We start from the raw sequence: 26056 nt of genomic DNA on the forward strand, positions 1-26056 counted from the left end.
TTTGCATTTACTCTCAGGTACCACAGCAGAGATTTACCCTTTAGCAGCATTGCTTTGGAGTGGTGTTCAACATTGCTATCGATGGTAGTTAACATTTATGGCACAATTCATTTAAGTTTTTACGAGTCCTTCATATTCCCTTTATGATCCCAAACAGGAAATGTCCGTGTGGGGAATGAGTAACATTGTACACCAAAATCTCTTTGATTTTCATGTTTATGTTAATAGTCACTAAATTTCTAAACCCAGGATGTGTAGTTTTCTGAATCATAGGTATTATATATAGCTGGGAGGTCTCTAAGGGTCATCTGAATGGAATTTCTCACTGCAGACTGATACTGTCTTCTTTGACCCACTTTGAAAGTATAGTTTAGGGATAAATATTTGATGTAATATGACAAATAATACCATTAATTTAATTATTTTGCTTATTTAATGAATACCAGTTGCACATTATTGAGAACCTACTATGTGCCAGGTAGTTTTCTATGTCCTTTAGTGTATTTGTTCTGCTATTCACATGGCTGATTGCTGTTATTAAAAAAATAAAAAGTCCTTAAATCTCATAGGCTAACCAAACATAGAAATCTATTTCTTATTCATGTAAAGTGCACTCGAGGGTTAGAAATTTTCCCACACAGGAATTAGGGTACTAATTTCATTATATGTTCCAAACTTGCAACCCTCATGGGCCTTGGGGCCATCCTTGGGAACCCCTTCATTCCAATCTGCAAAGAATGGATGCAATAATATAGAATTGCAATTGAGAGGTCTTTGTGAATCTGGCATTAAAGGGACATGCATCACTGCCCCCACATTCTGTATTCTAGAACTCAGCTATATGATCATGCCGATTTCAGAGAAAGTTGGGAGATGTGGCATAGCCATATTTCTTGGAAGAGAGGAAACAAATTTGGTGAGTATTAAGCTAGTCTCTGCCAAATGTGCTGTTTACAATTTGGTAAGACAAATGAGGTTCCTACTTGAATGGAGCAACCATTCTGATATAGCGAGATAGACAATAAACGTGAAGACAAATATGTAAATAAGAATCTCAGGTAGTGGTGAGTGCTGAAAAGTAAACAATAAGGGGCATTGAGATTTAGAGTGAGGAGCAGAGGGAAAGAGCTCTCCTAAGTAGCATGACGAGAGGGCGAATTTCTGTTGCATTGAAATCCCATCTGAGGCTTGAATGAAGGGAAGGAGTCAGCCATGCAAAGACCTGGAGAAAAGCTTTCCAGACAGGAGAAAGGGCAGAAACTGAACAGGCTTAGTGTGTTTAGATGACAGAAAGAAGGTAAGTCTGGCAAAACTTACTCGTTTTTTTGGGGATTGGTTGGATGAGCAGAGGAGGAGCAGGGAGCACTTTATGCAGTTCCTGGACATCTTTACTGTAATTTCATACAGAGAGATTTTTGCTAAGTATCTGGAATGCTTTATTTCATTTAATCTTTCCAACAAATCTGGATATTTTTACCCCTTCTTTTGCAGACAAGGAAATGGAGGTTTAGAGAGTTTAAATAACTTCTGCTAATCATACAGCTGATGAAGCAGAGTCAGATCTACCCAAGTGTGTCTGAGTCCAAAACTCATGCTTCTGACCGTGATACAACCATGGTTTTACCCATGTTCTTAGTCAATACTGAAAACCTGTTTTCTCTTCTATTCATGAAACAATGCAAAAGAATATACTGTCATCTTAAAATTTCTGACAACTTGAAGCCACTAAGACTGTTCCAACGCCAGTGTATATTTAGCAAAGACATTTAAAATATTGTCACTTTAAAATTTCTCTATAATAAACATGCTTTGATCTTATACAAAGAATTCTAGTCACATTTATCATTGTAAATTATGAATTCTTACCTAATGGAGCTTGTTACTTCAATCCAGTTGATTCATACCAGAATACTACTCTTATTTACTTTCCTCCCCGAAAATGTACAGCAACCTTATTCCAAATTTAACTACGGAATATCTAATGCACCCTTTGGTAACCTATTCCATTCTTACTATCGTCTAGTCTGTTATTTTCAGTTTATATTTGCTCAAAGTGCCCTTATCATCATTCCTGTTTCCCCTTCCTGGCATCTAAGTACAGTATCCTTAAATTTAGCTATTCGATTTGGAACTTATTCTTAAGCACAGGTTAATAAATTGAATCCTAATTCTTTTATATTTCTTTCAAAATCTAGAAAATCTGTCAATCTTCAACCAGTTAAGGATGAAAGATGGCAAGGAGTCCTATTTTAACCCTATTATTGATTTTCTTGCAATGCTATTTCTTTTTTCTTTTTCTTGTATAAAGTATTCCTGGCATCTTTTTTCAGTCTAAGGAGGACAGCTACAAGATCAGTCTTGAAACTTAGAATACAAAAGTAATTTGAAATGAGATATTTATGTGGAAGAGTAGTTGTTTGCTTCATCTTTAATAGATAATATGGAATTACCAGAGAACAAGAAACGCTGCAAAGTGTTGCTATCCATGGAAAATACCTAATTGGAAACCTAGTTGGCAGGACTCTAAAATTGTTACACGATATGTACATTTCACAATAAAAAGTCTCCCTTTTGTTCTTCCTTAGTCTGCTAATGCATGAAAGACTCAAGAGATGTTTTTAAATGATTTTTTTTCTTTAAAGTTAGGGAGAACTCTGTGGTTGTTTTTTGGAGGAAAATGAACAGATATAAACACTCTAAAAAATCTGAATGTAAAATTTGACTCATAGTTTGTAGAAGATGAGCAAAGAGATTAAACCAAGTAATTTGTACTGACATACTACCTATCTCCTCTTTACTATTCTCCTCTTCTATGGTATTTTGTAATGTTGACATGTGCAATGAGCAGAGAATGTAGTATCAGAAGATCTAAATGTGGGTCCTGACTCTGTCATTTATTTGTTTGATGACTCTGGGCAAATCATTTGTAAATCTTGACTTGTTTCTGTTCTCTGCCAAGTATGATAAGTAACATAAGTGAAAGGACTTAATAAATATTTAGTGTTATATTAATGAGAAAATGTTAACATTATTAGAATTAAAATTTTCTAATTGAATCTAGCATCCTGACTATTCAGTCCCTCCTATTTTCTTTGCATAATCTCTGTCTATTCTAAGTTCTTCATCCTGCCTAGACCATTGTAACTTCTAAGCTATCTTTTATTTTGCTTGATTAAGATTAATGATTTTTTTTTCTTTCATGCATTCCTGATTCAATAGCAACACTCCTCTTTCCCTCCTCCTCAACTATCCCTACTTCTCCCAGTCCCATTTGTCCTACTGTTTTCTTCTTCTAGGCAAACGCATTCTTATTATTTCCGGGGACTCGATGTACTCCCCAACTCTTTGAATCAAATGGCACTTTACTTGTAAGAATGAAGGAAGTTAGGGCCGGGCGCGGTGGCTCACACCTGTAATCCCAGCACTTTGGGAGGCCAAGGTGGGTGGATCACGAGGTCAAGAGATCGAGACCATCCTGGTCAACATGGTGAAACAACGTCTCTACCAAAAAAAAATACAAAAAAATGGCTGGGCATGGTGGCGTGTGCCTGTAATCCCAGCTACTCGGGAGGCTGAGGCAGGAGAATTGCCTGAACCCAGGAGGCGGAGGTTGTGGTGAGCCGAGATCACGCCATACTCCAGCCTGGGTAAGAAGAGCGAAACTCCGTCTCAAAAAAAAAAAAAAAAAAAAAAGAATGAAGGAAGTTATTTAAAATCCCCTTAACTTTGAAGTTAGTGGAGGTACCACTTCCTCCAGCAAGTTTTTCCTGACTCTGTCCTCCTCTGTGTTGAAACATTGCCACATGCCTATAGATCCATGTTGCCTGATTGCAAAGCCCTCCATAAATTTGATTTTGGGGTAAAGGTAGTTTAAATTACCAAGAACTTAGCAACATTTTTTTTTAAACACAGGTTATTTCTAAACTGAGAATGGCTTTGTATTCATGTATCCATTTATTCATCCTTTTGAAAAATATTTATTAGCATCTGCTACATGCCACATGTAGTTCCAGATACATGGGGTGCAGAAATGAGTAAGATGTAATCACTCAAGGCGTCTGTAGCTTAAGGGAGTAGGAGACATCTACAGATCATTAGAATTGCAAGCCAAGGGGAAATCAAAGTCTGTAGAAAGTGTCCTGGAAGTACCAAATATGAGACGACTACCTTTGCTTTCTAACCAAAGATGACTGTAGGAACAAAGGATACATCTGTGGAATCCTGGAAAGTCAAAACTTAGCCATGTGTGGATGAGGTCATTAAAAACAGACACAACAGCAAAAGAAATACCTATTTCCTCATATATCATTAGCCACCCTGGGCCCAAATTCATCTGTAATACGAGAGAGTTGAATTAGATGAGTGCATGTCCCTAAGTTCCATTTTCCTAGGATTCATACAGTTCTGAATATCCACTACAGGTCAAACATGTACTGACTTCAGTGGTGAAAATGTTAGTGTTGCCCTCGAGAAACTTATCCTCCAGTAAGACATGGTAAAAGAGGGTCCATTCCTTCAGCTGGTTAATAGATAGCAGTACTTGAAGTGCTGCCTTCAGAAGGATGATAAGATCACATTTGGGTTTATCATAAAAAGAAGTTGTTACAATCACTGATGTTTGTTCTGATGGGGAGGAAGAAATGGAAGTATGTACATCACCTGTTTACCATCTCTGTTCTAGTTTTAGAGGCTAAAATTAGTAAGTTACTCAAAATCGTACTAAAATAGAAATTTGAAGAAATGAATTCAAAAATAAAACTCTTACCCTGAAAACCAGAGTATTATTTTATGGGTATTCATATCTATAAACACAAAATCCTCAACTCAATGGCTTGTTATTTTAGCAACTAGCCCAATATCCCAAGCCAATAAAACTGATTATGTATTTTAGAGATGCAAAGGAAAAAGGCAATTGAAACTGCCCTGGACAAATTGGATCTCATATTTTCTCCAAAGAGCCTATCATCCATTACAACAGTCCTTAGATGTGTCTGCTTCACTAAAGTATGTACTAATTGAGGGCAGGGACCGCCGGGTCAGTATATTGACTTCTGTATCCCTGGTGGCTAGCAAAGGACCACTACATGGTAGGTATTTAGTAGGTACCTGCCTCCTGAATATCGGGTGAAAAAAATGAAAGTTCTCTGAGATAGCTTCTGTAACTTTTTGGCTCATCAAGTTCCTGTAGATAGTTCACATCTGGGCCGGGCACTGTGGCTCATGCCTATAATCCCAGCCATTTGGGAGGCCAATGCAGGTGGCTCACAAGGTCAGGAGTTTAAGACCAACCTGGGCAACATGATAAAACCCCATCTCTACTAAAAACACAAAAAATTAGCACGATGTGGTGGTGCATGCCTGTAATTCTAGCTACTTGGGAGGCTGAGGCAGGAGAATTGCTTGAACCCAGGAGGCAGAGGTTGCAGTGAGCAGAGATCACACCACTGCACTCCAGCCTGGGTGACAGAGCAAGAATCCATCACAAAAAGAAAGAAAGAAAGTTCACATCTTAGATCATAAACAAGACATGAGGGAATGTCAGATATTCAACTGGAGCCAACAATGCATAAGGAAGGAGAGTTTAGAGGTGATGTTATTTCAGAAATAAAACTTTATGAATCTTACATTTAACCAAATAATAATCTAGCTTTTCATTTACACAGTGGAAATGAATGTTAAAGTATTCATAAAGACTACTAGAGAAATATAAAGTTATTCTGGTGGAGTGAAGTTTTAAATGCAAAGAATGAATGTATTTTATAGATTTATCTCAGCATGTAACATGTTGATGAATACAATGCAGACCACAGGTATAAAATTCATTTATGCAGATTCTTATGGCATAGCCCATTAGAATTCTAGAAATATCTTTACTCCATGTTTAATAAAAACTCCAAAACATTTATAATTTCCTTTTGTGCCCCTGTCTTTCCATTTTTCCCTTAACTTATACAGGCTACTCTTATTGTTGGGTGTTAACATTCAGAGACATTTTGTTACTCATTAAATTGTTTAGAGAAATGTTTCAATTCTAGGAAGTACTTCCTTCCAGTTAAACTTCATAATCTTGGAAAGTTAGAGAACCATTTCTTCCCTCGCCAAGGCAGCAAAACTTCTATTTAGGTTAACATTATAAATTAAAGTATCGATTAGAAAAATTTCTATGAATGTGAAAACTTCAACTTAAATCTTACTAATTATTAAGTCAGCCTCTTCATCTTCAGACATTAGCAAATTATTTTGAATGTTATTGCAATGGCTTTTTAGTAAGTTTTTCCTTATTCTGCTTTTCTACATATTTAGTATTTCGTAGAGACACAATTTGTGACTTTGTAAGAAAGCGATCCTTGAGCTTTTTAGCAAAGGATACAGTTATAACAAGGACCCTTTATCACTTCAGACATAAACACTTTTGGATGGGCTCAAGATGGACCAGCTTTATTCTGAGCTCCAATATAGAATGTCTGGTTATTTGAGTATGTCTCAGATATCCATACCTATCTGTCAGGAACAATTTATAAGTAACCTAATTAAAACCAAGAATGCCTTCTAGAGCACTTTCTCTCTGCAGTGTTTTTTGTATTCTTTCTTAGCTAACATGGGTTCAGGCCTTTGAAAGTTTATAAGCAGAATCAGTTAATGTTCAAAAAGGATAATGTGAAAGACTGCTAGAGAGAAAGAATTAACTTGAAAAGATGTGAATAACTCATTTTCTAACATCCCCTTGCAGAATTCAAATTCAGAATATTATGGCTAGAGATAAGGAGGTTGCTGAACTTGGCTGTATTTGAGGGGTTTAATTGACATTGGATTAACTTTAAGATGTATTTCAAGATGAAAGTTTAACCATTTTTTAAAACATAAAAATAGTCTAGAAGTCTACTTGCCCATGAAATTCACATGATTAAATATAACGAGGATTTTTTCCTCCACAGAGTAAATAACCTCCTTCCCATGTGTATATTGATATACACTCTCAGTGCATTTGTTTTATGATTTAGCACAGATGGTTTCTCCCTTGTTTGAGGCTGAAAAATGGATTTTCTTTTTGCTCCCGTGGAGTTCTTTTTCTTTGATGATTAGAGAATAGGTATTAGTGTTTCTTGAAAATCACACTTAACGGGAAACTATTTGTATCCCTTTAAAATGTTTTTTATTTGTGTATATTTCAAAAAGAATTGTACTATCTTAGTATCCATTGTTAGCACACATTAGAATTTATGTTCTCATGATAAAAACAATTCCCAAAGCCTCAGAAGAAAGCCAGACAATTTGAAGAAAAACCACATGAAAATTTATTATATTTAAACAGACATTTGGCATTTATTATACTGTTTATTTCACATATTTTGTTAGTGTCAGCCTAAGATTCAAAGGCATGCTGTTTTATCTGTTTATCACGTATAGATAGAGATGATAAAATGAATCAAAATAAGTAGGCTGTAATCTGAAAATCTTTAGCAGTACGGTGAAGAAGATTTAAATAATTTCTCTATCTTATCAAAGCAATGCATAATTGCTAAATATGTTTCTAGGTCAATATCATTTAGTCTGGTATAAGTACTTGATATTTTCTAAACCATTTAAAGTCATTATTTCATATTTATCAAAAGAATTGTTTGAAGCACACAGTGTTATGTTCTCTAATGTGATAGATATAAAGAAACAGAGGCTTAAGTGGCTTACCTTAGATAACCCAGGATTTGGGGGAAGGGAATTAAGTAAATATTAGTTCATAGTTTTGTGTGTGTGTGTTTGAGTGTGTGTGTGTGTGTGTGTGTGTGTGCATGTGTGAACAGTCCTGTTGTCAGAGGCATAGCATTTGAACAGATCTCCTGGTTCTTACACAATGTATTCCCAAATGGGAACGTTCCTTAAACATAATGTGCCTGAGATGAGCCTTATGATAACAGTAGCAGTAACAGCTAACATTTATTGAGTGCTAATTATGTTTGACAATGAATAAAAATTTTAAACTATTACTTCATTTAATTCTGTTTGTTACCTATGAGATAGAGGCTGCTGTTATCACCATCTTAGAGACAAGGAAATGTAGATTTTTTTTTTTCTTTTTCTTTTTCTTTTTCTTGGGCCATGGGGCAAACTTGGCTCACTGCAACCTTCTCCTCCCGGGTTCAAGCAATTCTCCTGCTTCAGCATCCAGAGTAGCTGGGACTACAGGTGCACACCACCACATCCAGCTAATTTTTGTATTTTTATTAGACATGGAGTTTCACTGTGTTGGCCAGGACGGTCTCAGTCTCTTGATCTCGTGATCTGCTCACCTTGACCTCCCAAAGTGCTGGGATTACAGGCACAAGCCACTGCACCTGGCCAGAAATGTAGATTTTAAAACTGCAAATTGATCCAGTGTCATAAAACCGACAGATACTATATTCTAAAACCAGTTATTATGCTTTTTACCAATATACTGTGCCATGAGAAAAACTGGCTGAAGAGGAAGTCCAGAACAAACGCTATCGTTAATAAGGATATTATAAAAGCTCTGTTATAATTCTTTAAATTACTGTTGCAAAATAGAATTAAATTTCCAGAGTTACTCATCAGATTAAGATCCTACATTATAATTTAATCCTTTTAGGTTTGGGTATTGCCATAAGCACAGGGCTGTTAAATAAAACTGGGGCTTCACAAATCAAATGATTAGCAGTTCTAATTTGTTAATGGTACATTTACCAAAGTAAGCGAAGCAAACAAAGACTCTGCCTTTTGTATATGGATCTTGGCCAAACTCGCTTCTTCCTGCTGAAATTGCCTTTTCAGATGTCTTCCTACTGTGGCCAGGGCTAGCTTTCCCCCATACTTTCACCCTTTTTTCTTTTAGTCCTGTTGCCTCACTTCTCACCACTTCAGCTCCTTTTTACGTCTGCTTGCTGTCCCTGAGAGGCCTTGCCAATCTTTAAAGATTCTAAATGCAAATGATATGTGATTGGGGCAGGGTCTGTGGAGTCAATAAGAATTTTAAAGCCAACTTTAGAAGTACTGTGATTCAGTAGCAGTGGTGAGTGAGGTATTATAAATGAAAAGCTGTGCTGCAGATGGGAACTAAATCAATAAATGCTAAATGATTGGATGTCTATATACTTCACGTGGCTTTGTCAACTTTCTTTGTCCTTTGGGTCTACCTAAATCTTGCTGTGCATAAATCTAAGTCTCTTTCTCTTTCACCTTAAAATTTTGAATTTGTAGTACCTCTGTTCATTTTATTAAGGAGCACAACAGCTTTGCAAAGAAACATCATCCATCAATAGAAAGTAATGAGATTTTTCTGTGCATAATACACTAGCGCTTTCTTTTTCCACTATAAGTTGCTCTTAAGCCACACATACTGTCCTTTAAAAGTTGGGTTGAATATTATTTGCACTTACTCTGCCGCAAATGAACTCTATCCAATTTTAAGATCAAAATCCCCAAATGAACTCCTTGTATAAAAGTGTATTAAAACTAAAAAAAAAAAAACAAGTAACACTCTAAAATGAGAGTAATGAAAAAAATCACATTTATTGCATTTGATAATTATTGAATTAATAATCTGTATTTGTTCCATTTAGAGTTAGCAGGGACAGAGGCACAGCAAATCGTAAGTTCATCTTCCTTCCCAGGAGAGCTCACAGCCTGGGAATTGTGTTTTGTATTTCCCATTGTTTTCTTTCTTGTAAGGATTACCAGCACCCACATGGACACTAATGAATTGATCTGCCCATGATTACACATATGAAAGCATTAACCACCTGTCTAGTCTCTCCAAATGCCCTGATTCCTTGAAGGGTACAGTGTCAATAGCACCAAGGGATAGTTGTTCTCATCATCTCTAGGTCATTTAAATGTTTCCCGTGAATGTCTCACCCTTCCTAGTCCCAAATGACTAAAATATGTTTTCTGTATTTTTTTAAAGCAAGATTTCCACTGATCTTAAAACAATGAATAAGTCAAGAGATCCTGAAAAACCTATGGAAGTAGAAAAAAGATGATAATCTATGTAGCAAGTAATCTAGTGTGGGAATTAGAGATTTCCTCTCAACTGAGATTCTAAGATATTTCATCTGCTTCTATTGAGCAGTGCAACAAAGGATACTACTGAAAGTATGTAAACAGGTATTTTGAATAAATCTGATGCTCTTACTAAAGTAAGCCTACCTTTGAAAAAAAATAATTAGGCATTGGGAATTCTGAATGACAAAATATAACCTGTTAGACAAGTTATTGTGATCATCACAACTGGCACATAATGGAACAGTTGTAGTTTTTCTGTCTCTCGCTATTGCCGCTTACCATCATAGATGGCTGTGCCCACTACCCTCTTCTCTTTGTTTATGAATACGTGTGAAAAAGCAGAAATCCTGGGCATTATTTGCTGTGATTCCTTCAACCAGCATTTGCATTCTTTGCAAGAAGTTGTAGTATCGGATCTACATTCTAATAGGAGAAATTTAAGTATTTAAGTATTTAAGAAACAAAAAACAACACAGTACAACATAATAGTTGAGAGAAAACAGATATGTACGTGGTACAAAGGAAACACCAGGTAAAATGTGGTCAGTTTCCTCGATGGAAGATGGGAAGGGCATCTGAAAGCAAATGTCTACCTGAACTGAACTTGATTGCCCAGGTCCAAGCACTGAGATGACTTAACGACTTACCTAGGTGTGATTAGTTTGAAATGTGCAGACATAGATTTGGGAGGGGTCAGGGATGGAATGACATGGTTTGGCTCTGTGACTCCACCCAAATCTCATCTTGTAGCTCCCATAATTCCCAGGTGTTGTGGGAGGGAGTAACTGGTGGGAGATAACTAAATCATGGGGATGAGTCTTTCCCATGCTGTTCTCATGTCAGTGAGTAAGTCTCAGGAGATCTGATGGTTTTAAAAATTGGAGTTGCCCTCCACAAGTTCTCTCTCTTTTTTTTTTTTTTTTTTTTTTTTTTTTTGCCTGCCACCATCCACATAAAATGTGACTTGCTCCTCCTTGCCTCACGTCATGATTGTGAGACCTCCCCAGCCATGTGGAACTGTAACTCCATTAAACCTCTTTCTTTCGTAAATTGACCAGTCTCTGGTATGTCTTTGTCAGAACTGGAAAAACAGCCTACACCATACTAGGCTTGAGTAAATTTACTGAGTAGTTCATTGCCCCAGAGAGGGGATGACAGATGTCACACAGCCTGCTACCATTCCCTTGATATGTCACTTCTTTCTTTATACACCCCTGGGTTAAAGGAAATATCTCTTCTGGCTCCCTTCAGAGTCATCAAACCACATTAAAAAATTTGGGGCGGCAGTTTCCACTCATGCCCCAACATACCTACCTTAATTGGGCTTATCAGAAAATGTTCTCAGAAAAGGCAGTTCTCCTTTAAGCAGAGATTGTCAGACAAGCTGCTAAGAGAATGAAACTTTCGTGACAGAAAGAAAGCTTCACTGTGATGATGCAAACTTGGCTGAATAAATGACTTGCCTTGGGTCATTTCTAAATAAATAATATTAGATAATGCTTACTGAGTGCTTAATAAGTGCCAGGTTCTATTGTGAGCATGTAAAAGATTCTAGCTCATTGCATTTAGCGGCAAACTTCCATAGTAGCCCTACTACATTGACTTTACTACAAGCAGAGAGGTAAAATCACATCACCAAGGTTTCACAGCTAATACATGCTTAAGTAGTATTCAAACCCAAGGCTGGCTTAAATCTGTGCTCTTACAAACAATACTTTATTTCACAAGAAGTGGGTTTTGAGTGACCCATTGAGTCTGTCAGAGTACTCTAAATGTATTGGGTATCAGTTTGGAAGTTGTAACAGACATCCAAAATAATAGTCATTTAAGCAAGTCATGAATAGATTCCCTCACATTTGAAAGTATAGGAATAACCCATCAGATTTCACATCCACTGGCTGTAAAGTTGACACATGACACCTCATGTCCATTGGCTAGGGTATAGTCACATGGTGATATTTAATCACAAAGAATGTTAAGTGGTGTTTTTCTCTTGATGATCACGTGCCAACTAAAATTCTAACACTATGTAAAAAGTGAACAGATATTGTGGCGACCAGTAACCTGTCCTGAAGTATTCATGCTTCATAATTTTCCTCAAATTCTTTCAAGAGCCATTTCTTCTCTAAATAGTTTTACAACAGGTTTGAGTTACAAAAGAACCCTTGAGGGTAATCAGATACAACAGATGCATCCTCATTTTGTTCTTCTGTACTTTCATACCTCCGTCTCTGCAGAACATGGACATGTGGAATCATTTGGGTGGAATATTTAATGATGTATGGGTGTTTTGTTTTGTTTTGTTTTGTTTTGTTTGCAGCTTAAAACAACATCACAAGAGAACAGATGTGCCCACCATGCCTACAAGTACAACCTACTTCTGTGACAGCGAGTTAGTCTGTGATTTTGCTCAAGTCAGGAATAAAGCATAGGCAGGCATGTTTTCTGAGGGAGGTAAAAACAGTGACCAGAGGCTTGACAAGCTGATAATATTTAGAGGAAGCCTTTGGCCTTTCACTCTTAATGGGACACTGATTTTTCACTTCTTTTCCCTAGGTCTTGATGCAAGAGTTGGTAAGTAAATAAATACTCTGAAAAAGGCAAACAAATAGTCAAGGGTTAAATTTGGCACTGAGGAAGAGGTATTGCCTTTATAAAGTTGAAAGTGTGTCACTTATTAAATGATGAATTCATTGCTGTGTTTGAATCTGTGCTCATTTGACAAGGTTAAATTTGTTGAGGAGCATAACATAGGAAGGACGTCAGTGAATCCCTTGATTACTTCCACAGTAAATAGAGGGTAGGTGGGTGGTGCAAGGTAAAAGGATCCTGACTCTGGTACTGTATACCAGACATTATATTAGGTAATGAACAAAAATAACAACCTTGCCTTTGTGAATTTTACATTTTAGAGAGAGAAGAAGAAAAATAATCTAATAATGAATATTATTAAATATTAATATTAAAACATCTTCAAAAATAATGTCTTTGATCTGTAATACAGTGATATGCTAAGAAGAAAAATAGAGTTGGGTAAAAGGGAAAAGTGACATGGGTGCTTTAGAGAGAATGGTCAGGAAAAGGCCTGTTATAAGGGGCATTTGTATAGAGACTCCATTGAAATGGGCAATGAGTCAAGCAGAGGTCACAGCAAGTACAATGGCCCTGAGTTGGGATGGTGCTTGGGTTTCAAGGAATACTAAGGAGACTGGTGTGACTGAAGCAGAGGGTACACCAGGGGGCTGGTAAGAGTTGAAGCCTGAAGTTTTTCTGGGAAGCAGATTTGTAGTGACCTTCCAGCCAAGACATATACATTGCATCTAATTCAGCACAAGATAGATCACTATTGGAGGGTTTTTAGTGTGTTTTTGGCTTTCTTTATATAACCATGACCCTCACCGATCTCCCAAACAGGGCAGAGACAAACTCAACAGTCAGCATTTCCATCTCTTGTTTCTTCTTCTAATTCATTTACATCCCATCTGAATATTCTGTAACTTAAAGGTCCTTATGTGATGAAAGAAATGAGGAGGGGGAGACAATTAACATATAATTAATGAACAGGTGATAAGGAGAAAAGAAAATGTAAATTTCTATTACAGTCCCCATTACCATAACTGAAATAAGGATGCTGTTGATATTTATAACCTCCTCCTTCCATTACCCATCACATATTCCTCCTTCCATCAGCCAGCCCTTCATCTGAACAGTTTTTAAATTGATGGGCTAAATGAAGGCTTCATTTCAGAAAGGTCTGAAGGGCTTGCGTTCTCAGTGTCTGTGACTTTATATTTTCCTGTAGCTTTCCAGTAAATTATACTATTGGACATAAAAATATAAATAGGTATATTGAACAATCTCCTGGATATCAGATATATTACTCCTTGCCACCATTGGATGACATCAACCTGATTCCCTCTTGGTAAATTACATTGAGGACCCCGGCAGTATTTAAGCACCTTTGCCTACTTCTTCAGTAATACAAAGAGCCCGAAATGACCAAGTGGTGATGTCAGCTTCCAGGCAAGTGGAACTCTAGTTGTTACCTGGTCAGACCATGCTTCCCTTGGAAACTAAGATAGCTAAATTAGCAGATCCCAAATTCAAAGGAAGAGAAAGCCATAATTTTATGATGGGCATGTTTGTTGTGATAGCGAGAGGAACTACTCTTTCTTCCACCATAGTATTCTGGCTCTGAGGGAGAAACAGCTTTGCATTGTATATTGCTCCCTGTTTCAGATACTAGACTGGAAGCTATAGGTTAACACTGCAAAGGTTTACAGTGTTGTTTCCCAATGAAGGCCACATCTGAGTCTTCAATAGGCCATTCTCCTGACCTATCAGGTCGGCTCCTTCTGGATGGTGGTATATACAGCAAAACTAGTAAATTCCTTGTATGTGAGCTCATTTGCTCAGATTTTTGCTATAAAATTTAGTTCCTTCATTAGAAGAAATGTGTTGTGAGATGATAATGCCATCAGAAGCCTTGCAAATAAAATTACAAATCAGTTGCTGGAATAAGTGCATACACCTACGAAAACAAATCACTACTCCCATTGTGAAAACAGGGTCCAAGTGTAATTCACTTGGTACTTATTAAGTGGCTATTTGGTCACCCTGGGATTAATATCATATAGGAGGTTCCTCCTTTATTTCTAATGCTTGCAATTACTCAACGGTGGTGAGAATCTGACCAGCTTTGGTGGGGGAAGTCCAACAGCTTTCGTTGCATTCTGAATCTATAGCAGAATCTTCTCTCTCTCTAGGCCTCGCCCAAAATCAGAAGCCTTAAAGTTACCCTTTGCATTGTTTGGAACAACATCCTCGAATATGCTATATTTTGCCTTCAAAATCCGTAGATAACAAATGAGCATTATGCCTCTTTCCTCATCTTAGGTAGTGTAAGTTGCTACAATTTGTCTTCCACTTTGGAAGAAGGAGCTCAACTTGCTCCAGATCACTGGAGTCTTAGAAACTTCACAGATAGTGGGCCTCAGAATATTTGTAGTTTTTGACCATCCTCTGGCATTTGTGTGTCCTAGTAAGGCACCTACGGTTTACCTTTCTTCATGTTCACCAGGTCTCGTCAGCACCATGCCATCAGTGCGGTAGACCAACGTGGTAGAACATCCAGAAGAACAAGGTCCCTGTGGACTAGATGATGGCAGAGGAAAGGACAGCTGACATATCCCTGAGAAAGGCAGCAAAGGGATCCTCTTGTTCATACCAGTTGAAAACTAAAAACCAGAGTAGCAGTTAATCAGTATAAAAATTATTTAAAATCATGAGACTGGATAAATTCACCTAGAAAGTGACTGTAGAAAATTAGAAGAGCTCTGATGAACAGAGCAGCTCTAATGTTTCAAGAGTCAGATAAATAGGAGTAGGCCAATCAGAGTGACTAAGAAATAGCCAGAAAGCCATCAAGGAAGTAAGAAGACTGAAGTATCTCGGAAATTAGGCAAAGAAGGTGTTTTAAGGAGAAGGTATTTGTAGACTTTCACGTTTTGCTGAAAACCTCAGTAAAATAAGGCTTGATAATTGAATGTAGACTTGAGCAATGTGGGAGTCTTAAACAACTTGAGGACAGTTTCAATGGAGTATGAAGCAGGGGCCCAAAAATCAGATTGGAATGAATTCAAGAGAGAATAGAAGAGAGCAATGGAATAAAGCAAATATAGAAAGATCTTTCAGTGAGTGTAATTGTAAAGATAATGAAAGAAATTAGCATAAATTGGAGGTAGTTAATATAGCATGTTTGTGTGCTAATGGAAATGATGTGAGAGAAATAGAAAAAAAAATATGTTTCAATAAAGCAGAGCGAAAACTACATAAATGAAGACAGTGAGTAAATAAGAACCGGAAGAGGATTCTACACTTAGGATCTAAAGATGCTCATAAGAGTTTGATGAATCCATGATGATCTTCAATTAGAATATAAAAATGGGGAAGGAGGACAATAATTTGAACTTATCTGGTTATTTTATGAAAAGGTGGATCAGAATATTTTTCTCTTTCTGCAACCTACACACACACACACACACACACCCCCTCTATGCAGACACAAATACATTAGCACTGAAGCATGGAAAACTTGAAGGCCAGGTGGACGTACTCATAAATATTCATCAGAATATCATATTGGTGTTTCCTGGTATTCTGTCCTCAAATATCATTACAGTGTTTCAGAACCAAGTATTTTTGCTGTTAGATTACAAATTATCTAAGGACCCAGAGAAACCTCTATGCAGTTTTAAAATAACAATGTACATTCCATGATTGAGTAAAACAAATACAAAATCATTTAAAAACACAGATGCTATTGATGGCTTGTAGGAACAGCTGCCATAATATTATTGAACCAGGAAAAAGAACATTTTGCTTTTCTGTATTATAGTGCTGAACATTTTTTGACCTAGAGTCATTTATGTAGTTTGCCTATTTTGTCCTTATGAGGAGTTGACAAACCTTTTTTTAAAATAAAGATCTAAACAGTAAATATTATAGACTTGTGAGTTATATACTCTCTGCCACAATCACTCCATTTTGTGATTGCAGTGCAAAAAACAGCATGGACAATAAATAAATAGGTGTGTGTTTCAATAAAACTTTATTTGCAAAAACAGGTGGCAAGCCAGATTTGGTCTGCAGGGTATACAGTAGTTTGCTAATCATTGTTTAACATAAATTTGAAAAATGGAAACACATTTATTAGTAGTTCTTAAATTATTAGTAGCTTTTCCAGCATGCAACAAAAAACAATATAGTTCATTAAAATGTTGTAGTGTATTGTGTTTAACCACCCAAAAACCCTAAGCAGCCTTGTGAGTTGCAGGCTTTTCTGTACGTTTGTAAGCTGCTTGGCTCATTGGAATATTGTTGGAAGGAATGTAGCTTTTAAAAAGAAAACTTGGGGCTGTGCACGGTGGCTCACACCTGTAATCCTGACACTTTGGGGGGCCAAGGCAGGCAGATCACTTGAGGCCAGGAGTTTGAGACCAGCCTGGCCAATGTGGTAAAACCCCATCTCTACTAAAAATACAAAAATTAGCCGGGTGTGGTGGTGCACTCTTCTAATCCCAGACACTCGGGAGGCTAAGGCAAGAGAATTGCTTGAACCCGGGATGTGGAGGTTGCAGTGAGCTGAGATGGTGCCACTGAACCCCAGTCTGAGAGATACAGTGAAACTCTGTCTCAGAAGAAAGAAAAGAAAAGAAAAGAAAACTTATAATAAAATAGAAAGAGCATTACTCCCAAATTAACTGAAGGCCATGGCTTTTAGCTAAGACAAAATGTTTCATGTTATACATATAAATTAATTTCTGAGGATTTTAATTTTTAAAATATAAATACATTAATTTTTACAATGCTGAGCTTGCTTTAACCTGGTCAAAATTAAGTATTTTCATATTATAAAATCACATTCTGTAAAACACTTCATAACTATTACTACTCATACATTTAAGTACTTTGAGAAATAACTCTTGGCATTGTCTTAATGGTATTCTAAGGTCTAACCAATTAATATCAGTTCATCTTGACAAGAAGAACTTGACTAATTCCATAATGTCCCCCTTATTTATTTATGAATTATAAATGTCTGCTTTTGGTTGATATTAGTTGTTCTTTTCATGCATCATTCATTCTTCTTTTCCCTTTTTGGATACTCGTTCTTCTCTTATTTCAGTGTTTGTATTTGGTGTAGAATTAATCCCAATTTTTGTTGTCAAGGTGGTCATATCATCTAGGTCCGGCCAATAGAACATTGCTCATTGCAGATATAGGCACATCATGCAAACCAAGTCAATCAGTTTCAATCAGAGGTGTTCTTAGGATTTTCCCTTGAAATGCAAGGAGACATTTCATTTTCCTTGGGGACAATTACAAAGTAGAATATTGTCCCGGAGACTTTGAGAGACATCTTGCCTCTCTAAGAGCTGCATTTGCCTGAGAATGGAGATGCTTCTGAAGGAAGCAGAGCTGAAAGATAGAAGAGACTAGGCTAAGATGACTGCTTCAAACGCTTTTTTTTTTTTTTTTTTTTTTTTAATCTTCAGGGATTTATATGAGGGGAGTTTTATTGCAGTATCATGCAGTGGATAAATTAAAATGGAATATTTCTGTATTTAATGTCCCCCCCTCCCAACTTCCTTCCATTTCCTACTTCCAGTCACTCCTAACGCTTCTCAGCTCAGCTCCGCCCCTTCTTCTGGACACAGTGCAGCTCGCTTCCTGCCCGTTTTTACTTCTGTCCCGATCAGCATTTTACACAGCCCTGGACACAGCCTGAGGGCTCCATCCAAGGGGCCCAGGACGCAGTCAGTGGGGAAGGGAGAGGAAGCATTCAGACCTGGCAGGAGCAGCCAGCTTAAAGCTCCACCTGCCCCTGTCATGGAAGTCATTCCGCGGAAGTCCCTCCATGCCCAGAAGCTCAGGGCTCCCAGGAGCTGGCACAGAGGGCCTTTCAGATGAAGCGTTAAGTTCTGGGAGACATGTGCAGAACGTGCAGGTTTGTTACATAGGTATACATGTGCCATGGTGGTTTGCTGCACCCATCAACCCGTCATCTAGGTTTTAAACCCCGCATGCATTAGGTATTTGTCCTAATGCTCTCCCTCTCCTTTCCCCCAGCACCCCAACAGGCACCCATGTGTGATGTTCCCCTCCCTGTGTCCGTGTGTTCTCATTGTTCAACTCCCACTTAGGAGTGACAACATGCAGTTTTTGGCTTTCTATTGTGTTAGTTTGCAGGGAATGATGGCTTCCAGCTTCATCCATGTACCTGCAAAGGACATGAACTCATTCTTTTTTATGGCTGCATAGTATTCCATGGTGTATATGTGCCACATCTTCTTTATCCAGTCTATCATTGATGGGCCTTTGGGTTGATTCTAAGTCTTTGTTACTGTATATAGTTTCAGCCTCTTATTAAAGCAGCAATCAAAGGTGCCAATTAATTCCCCTTTTCCCAAGCAAGTTTTAATCAGATGGTTTCTTACTAGCAATCTGTTCACCGCTGTTTCAGTTGGTCATTGTAATGAGCACCTTCCATAGTACATTGATTTAATGTCACAGTAAATCTGTCAGGTAAACTTTATAACTACTGTTTTACAAATGAAGAAACCAAGGCTTAATAATATCATAGAACCCCAGTCTCTTCGTTTATAAAACGAGTTGCCCAGTAATATCCAGGATTCAAATTCAGGTCTTCAGCCTTCCAAACTTCTAGGCTTTATGCTTCCCGCTCTCCTGAAATGGAAGGGGATATGTTAGCAACAACAAAGGCCCTTGATTTTGCTTCCATCTTCTTCAACCTCTGTCACTTACTGCTTGACTTCTAGAAACCAATGTCTTTTCTAGTGGGGGAACATGTCAGAAATATAAGAAAGTCAACAAGACTTAAAGCAAATATAAGCAATGGGATTGGATACTCCATAAATTACTGTATATGTCTTATACAGTAATTTATGGAGTATCCAATCCCATTGCTTATATTTGCTTTAAGTCTTGTTGAATATCCGTTTGTTTTATACTTAACCCCATTAATGTGCCATTTTCTCATATGAAGAATTACATTCCTCTAATTACTCATAAGGCAACATAGTCTGGTGGAGGAGAGCACATTTTCTGGAGTCAGGCTTCTTAGACTTAAATCTCAGCTCTGTTATTCACTACTTGTGTGACATTGCAAAATTATAAACCACCGTCAGTTTATTCATTTAAAAATGTGAGATAGCGTTAGTATCGGCCTCATAGAGTTTTGCAAATTAAATATGTTTACATTTGCAAAATGGTTAGAACTGGACCTGGCGTGAAATAGTCCCCTCAGCCATTGTTGGCGATTATCATTACAATTACAGATCCCTTTTGTGTTGACTGACGCACTCTCTCAGAAACTTTTGGTCTGGGGTTTTCGTTTCGTTTCATTTTGTAGTACTAGAACTGATTACAGTTTATCCTAGAGCTAGGATCATCCTTACGTAAGCCTTCTCATGCTTTAGTATATGTGGTACAGGTTAGCCTTAAAATCTTCCCATACAGAGCAAATGGATTCAGACTGGCTGACTTTCCTTCACTTCCTTTCTCCTTCTATCTCTCGTTACTTCCCTCCTCTGTAGAGGCTGACAGAGTTAGAGTTGGGGCTGGTATTTGTCAGAATCAGCTAGATATTACTGCAGAAACAAAATGTCTCTGATATTTTAGTGGTTAAATTTTTAAAAAGACTTATTTATTGCTCTGCTCTCTTACTTGCCTGCATCAGTAGAGAACTTGGTTCCAAATAATATCTCTGACAATTAGGTCAAAAGAAGCTGTACCATCATCATGTGGCATCAGTGTTCAGGGAGCAGGGGAGAAAACACTGGTGATTTATTTTCTTCTTTTAATTTCTATGTATTTTCAAAATCAAACATTTTGAAAATGTTTAGAAATGAAAAAAAATTATTTTAAAAATAAATGGACCTCAGTAATAGTAAACGGACTCAAACCAAAGAAAACCTCAAATAGGAAACCTTATAACATCTAAGGGAGAAAGGGAATTAATGATATTTTAATTTAGAAGAAATGTTTTTCTTCTTTTTAATAACTACAGTTCTTTTGTTTCATCATGGGCATAAAATTCAAGAAATTTAGTAATAATTTTGAAAATCCTACAGTACTACAATATTGCTGCTAAAATCTTGAGTTTACTGAGAACTTAAATAAAATGTAGTGGTGATAAAATTTTTCCCAATACAAATAATATATGAATAGATGAAACAATGTTAATGTGTACTACCACTAAAATTCAAGTTTAGTAACACGTAAATGCTTGGAAACTTAGGACATTTTTGAAAGTTGCTATTTTACTCCTCTGAAGCAGTAATAATGCTGGTAAATAATGAGGTATTTGGTGTTATGTTTAAAAATGCTATGTGGCCATTAGAAAATATTTTTAATTCAGCAACAATCACGTTCCTCATTGTTTTCACTAAGTATTTTCCAGCTTGTGGAAGCAGGTATTGTCCTTTTTCTCACAGTCAGATAACTACCATTAATTTTAGTGAGAGTTTCTAGTCTAAGATTGGAGGATGAATTAGGAAACAGCTATGAAGAATGAATAAACTCTTGATCTTTTCCTCAGAAGAATATTAATTGTACTTCTTAACAGATCTTTTATTAATTTTGTATTATTTTCAGAATGCCAAAGAAATAAGGTTATTGACTTCCTTTTTTCTGACTCTTTTAACAAAGACGTAATTTTTGACGAGCATTTTTTACTTCAAGTTCAGATGTTGAGGATATTTTCCCTTTCTTTTCTTCTTGAACTTTCCATGCTTTATTTTTATTTACATCTTTAGTTAATCCGATGTATCTTTTTAAAAATGAGGGAAAAAATGGCAGTTCTCACGTCTGCCCTTGCTTTCTGCTTCTAGGGGCAACTCCCTGAAAATGTTCCAGTAATTTCCTAGCAAACTCTCTGTACCATTCTCAATAATATACCTCCTTTCTAAGTCTTAATATTTCAATTTTGATATTATGTACTGTGTTTTCTTTTATAGAAGCTTAAGCTTTAACTCTGTCACCCATTCATAGATATATTTCTCTATCTTCCTTCTTCAAATATAGTAATATCTCAATATTTTGTTAGATGATCATTTAGGTTTCATAAAACATAAAGGTTAACAAACAGCTGTGCCATGTCTTATACGAGTGTCATACATTCTTTTTGTGTAATTTCTTATATACCCTGAAATTAATATTCTCACTTTTATTGTTGTTTGCTTAGTTTTCCTGTTCTGATCTGGGCAGTGGCTCACCTGACCTGCTGCAGAGCTGCTGTCCTGGGGTGTTTCTACAGTTCTGGAGATTTCCTTCCTCCTCCTTCCCTTCATTGAATCCTCTGCCTTCTGGCACTTCCTTTCCCTTTGCTTAAACCTTCGTTTTCATGGCATATATCTTCCAGTAGCTTCTGGAACAGGATTATGTGAGAGGTTAATTTTCCTTTATTCTTCATTCATATTCGATTGAGAATTCAGTTACAGAATTCTAAGTCAGAAATCATTTTTCTTCTTAGAATGTGGACTGCATTCTGCATTGTCTCCCAGCTTTGAAGGTTGATGTTCGGAAATCAGATGACATTTAATTTCCAATGCCGTATATGTGATCTGAAATCCACAATGACGTGGCTTGGTATGAGTGATTTTCATCCATTTTTCTAAGAAGTCAGTAAGCTTTTGAATTGGGAAAATCATATTGTCATTCTGGAAATACTTTTGCGTATGTTTTGATCAATTTATTGCAGATAGAGCCTTGTAGGCCTGGATAAAAAGCTGGATTTTACTCTGGTTGCAGGAGAAAGCTCCTGGAAAAGTTATAGGGGGTGATGTGATACAGCAAATACATAAATCAAACTATGATACTAATAATGTTTTACGTGATGCTTGAGCATTTTTCTACTCATCATGGGAAATCCGTATGAAAACAATTAAAATTCAGTTTTTAAATACCTGTGGTAAGTCACACTCCTGCTCACTTTCTCCTGTTTTTCCAGTTCTTAACATAAACCAACATGAGGTAACTGCTTTTGTGATAAATGGTTACATATGACTCTTTATGCAAAAGTCAGAAAATAAGAGTAAATATTCTCATTTTCCCTTATTTTTATACAAATCATGCACATAAGTTCACCTTACTTTTAAAAACTTAACATATCTTGATATATTTCCATATCAATAATTAGACAGCTTCTTCATTCTTTTATACGATTATATAGCATTCAACTTTATCCATATAACCTATTTTTTCAGTCGTCTATTTAGAGGCATTTAATTTGTTTCTAAATATTTGCTATGAAGATGGAATAACCCTGTACATATGCCCTTCTGCAGTTGTGAAAACACAGCTTTAAAGTCCATATCTATGACTGAAATCATTAGGTCAAAAGGTTAATGTTTTTGTAATCTGGATGAATATTGGCTAATTTTTTAAATGCTGTCTAACTTATTAGTTAATATCTTGAGCTCTAGAGTGAAACTGACATGAGTTTAAATCTCAGCTCCGCCACTGCCGTTTTTGGAAAATGAGCAGGTTTTTTCTACTTCTCAGTGCCCAACTAGTGCTGTTTCCATACAGATGGGCTTTTAATCCAGTATCAAGTAGACTGAGGATATAAATAAATATTAAATGTGGAGTACCCTGTTTCAAAAACTGTGTCTATGAAATTAAAGAAGGAATGTAAAGAACTTAGAATGATTGGCGAAGAGATAGTTCAAAGTGGGAGAGTCTTGAGTATGTTTACATTTTGGTGAACGTGATCCGGTTGAGAAGAAGTGGTTGAATATATGGAAGATAAGAAACATAAGTTACTAAGAGGGAAGAAGATAATAGGAACTGAAGAAGAAGTAAAAGGGCTTATTTGCCTGGAATGGTAGAAAGGGCACCCCTCTGCAGTAACGTAAGGGATTATGAAGGTCCAAGAAATGGGAGCTATAGCTCCTGTTCAATGAATTTGTGAATTTTACAGAAGGGAGCCGAGACTATCTCCATCTGGTTGCTTCCACTTCTTCCACTAAAGTAGAAGGCAGGTTCTTCTGAGATTAAGGGGGAAAGGCATAGTGGAAGGGTAGAAATTGGGGTCTTTGAAAAGAATAGAAAAAGTTGATGTTGCAGACAATATAAAAGGGAGTTGGCCAAGGAAGTGTACCATGATTGTCAGCTCATGCTGTGTTCCCATTGAAGATTAGGGATCATAAATTTACAAGGGAAACCCAGCTGTCCTTCTGAGGGACCTCAGCCAAGCTCAGCTACTTGTAGAATCCCTATGATTTGTTTGAGTTTCTAGGTGAGCAGTAAGGGAGGTTATGGTTCTCCAAGTGCACTTCTAAAATAACAAACCACAGGATGTAAGCTAAATAAAAAGTGAGCTGAAGAAAGCAATGGATTGAAAGAAAGTAGAAGGTAAATTAAGGGAAGAGCAGTCTGACAAGTAGAAGCAGAAGTTGTAATAATAATTGTTTTCAATATCAAATAAGATATTGAAATCAAAACATATAAAACTATTCCAGCAAATAGTTAGTGCTCAATAAATGTTAAATGGTGTCATCACCATGAATAGAATTGTGTTCTACATTTATCCAACCTAATACTTCCCTTTGGGTCCAAAAAGTACAAGAACCTTTAATCAGAGAAAGTAGAAGAGAGAGCCCTCAATCTAGCTGCTTATTTCAAATGTACAAAATAAATCTACTTTTAAAAATCTGGCAAGCCAATGGGGCAGGTCATTTTATTTTCCTTATTTCTATTGCAAACACGTTTTATTAGCTTTGAGAGTAATAAAAGTACAAGACAAATGAAATTTGACCTGGTCAAATTGAGCATCCCAGTGATAGCCTTCAGAAACTGTCACAAATTGGATATCTGATTTAAGGAAGCATGATTCTTTTCCTTTTACCTCCTCATCTTTGATGAGGTTGGGTTGTGAATTTTGACATAGGAAAGGTGGAAGAGGGTGAACACACCTAGGTCATTTGATGTTACCATTCCAGAGTATATATATTGATCAGCTTTGGTTATTCAATCCTATTGTAATGGCTGTTATTTCAATTCAATGAGAGTATGAGTCTGTAACAGCAAGCTGTTTTGCTTGGGGTTCTCTTGTTTACTGAAGAGCAGTAAGAAGGAGTGAGATAACAAATACACAAAGCTGAATCCAAACAACGAAATAGGTAACACAATGGAAATCATCTAATTTATTATCTATATGAATGTGAAAGTGCAGAAGAGAGCAGAATTTTTAGTAGTGCTGGATGAAAGATTAAAATAATTCAGAGTGATTTGTTGCATGCTATGCGACAGGTCAGCACATTTGAATCTCATTTGAATTCAGTAACGTCCATGAGAAGAGGTGTAAGCAGAATGTCTTCAGTTAGCTGTGCATGTTTTTTACTGGCACTGTAAAAAATAAGACTCTTGCTGTACATAGATCTTAAATTAGGCTGCTGTTAGATGCTCCATTTTCTAGTGGATGTATTTATCTTCCCTGTTGATTCTTTCAATTTGGTTTGTTTTATGCTCTTTATTGTCTGTCTCCCCTATTAGACAGCATGGCCTACATTGGCTTTGCTCTGGTTTTAAAAAAATGTCTGGAACATTTTTACATATTCACTAAATATTAGTGGAATGAATATTATTACATATTTACTAAATATTAGTGGAATGAATAAATTAGTGAATGATAAATAGATGTCTAAATTATGCTATCATTTTATAAATTCTGTTTTTTTCAAGAAAACATTTGATTGAAACTATGTATAAAAATGTAATATTTTTGAGTTGCTTTCACATAACAGCAATTTAAGGAGATTCAGTGGGCCAATCCAAAATGTGTGGGGCAGAGGACTTGAACCGTTGTCAGTGTTTTAAAGTGCCTATTATCCGAGCCGGTGCCAACTAACACAGTGATATGTCATGGGGAATTTATACTTTGCTTGATCAGAACATAGGATGACATTTTGTTGGAAATGTCTTCAAGTAAAGGTATTTATAAGAAAAATACTTCAACACCCTATATAGACAATTCTTTCATTAATTGAACATGAGCTGGGAAGCCACCCAGGGTTTTTTCTTTGAATATAGAACTGATAGCAAATTGTGATTTCAATCACCATGATTATATAATATTCAAGACTCTTTATAAGCATTACAAATAGTGTGGCTTAGAAAGAAGAGCCTTTTGATTATTTATTTTCTCTCATAGTTTCTTTTGCCAATGAGTTCCTGACTATATAAAACACTGCATCCTGAATTTCTAACAGAATAAGCAAACATATTCCTAGATTTAGTTTTTTATTTGTTTACGAGTAGCATTTCTATTACACGCAGAGTGTGGTCCTTTCTGAATCATTCCTTTGAAAAACTCTGAATAATCCATACTGACTTGAAAAATTCAATAAAAATGAGAGAGAATTGCAGGATAATGGTTACCTTCCAAACAGAGATGAAGCTTTTGATAGTTTCCTTTCTCTATTTAAGAATCCTTTATCCTTTATCCTTATTCCTCACC

At 36.6% G+C, this 26056-nt stretch overlaps 1 protein-coding gene across 3 annotated transcripts in view; it reads left to right on the forward strand.

Annotated features, from left to right (window-relative positions):
* The window catches only part of RBMS3 (RNA binding motif single stranded interacting protein 3), a 1456421-nt gene that overhangs the window by 633686 nt on the left and 796679 nt on the right, over positions 1 to 26056 (forward strand). The window lies entirely within an intron of this gene.

The sequence above is a fragment of the Saimiri boliviensis genome, chromosome 9 (assembly GCF_048565385.1).
Source record: "Saimiri boliviensis isolate mSaiBol1 chromosome 9, mSaiBol1.pri, whole genome shotgun sequence".
In the NCBI taxonomy this organism is placed as follows: domain Eukaryota; kingdom Metazoa; phylum Chordata; class Mammalia; order Primates; family Cebidae; genus Saimiri; species Saimiri boliviensis.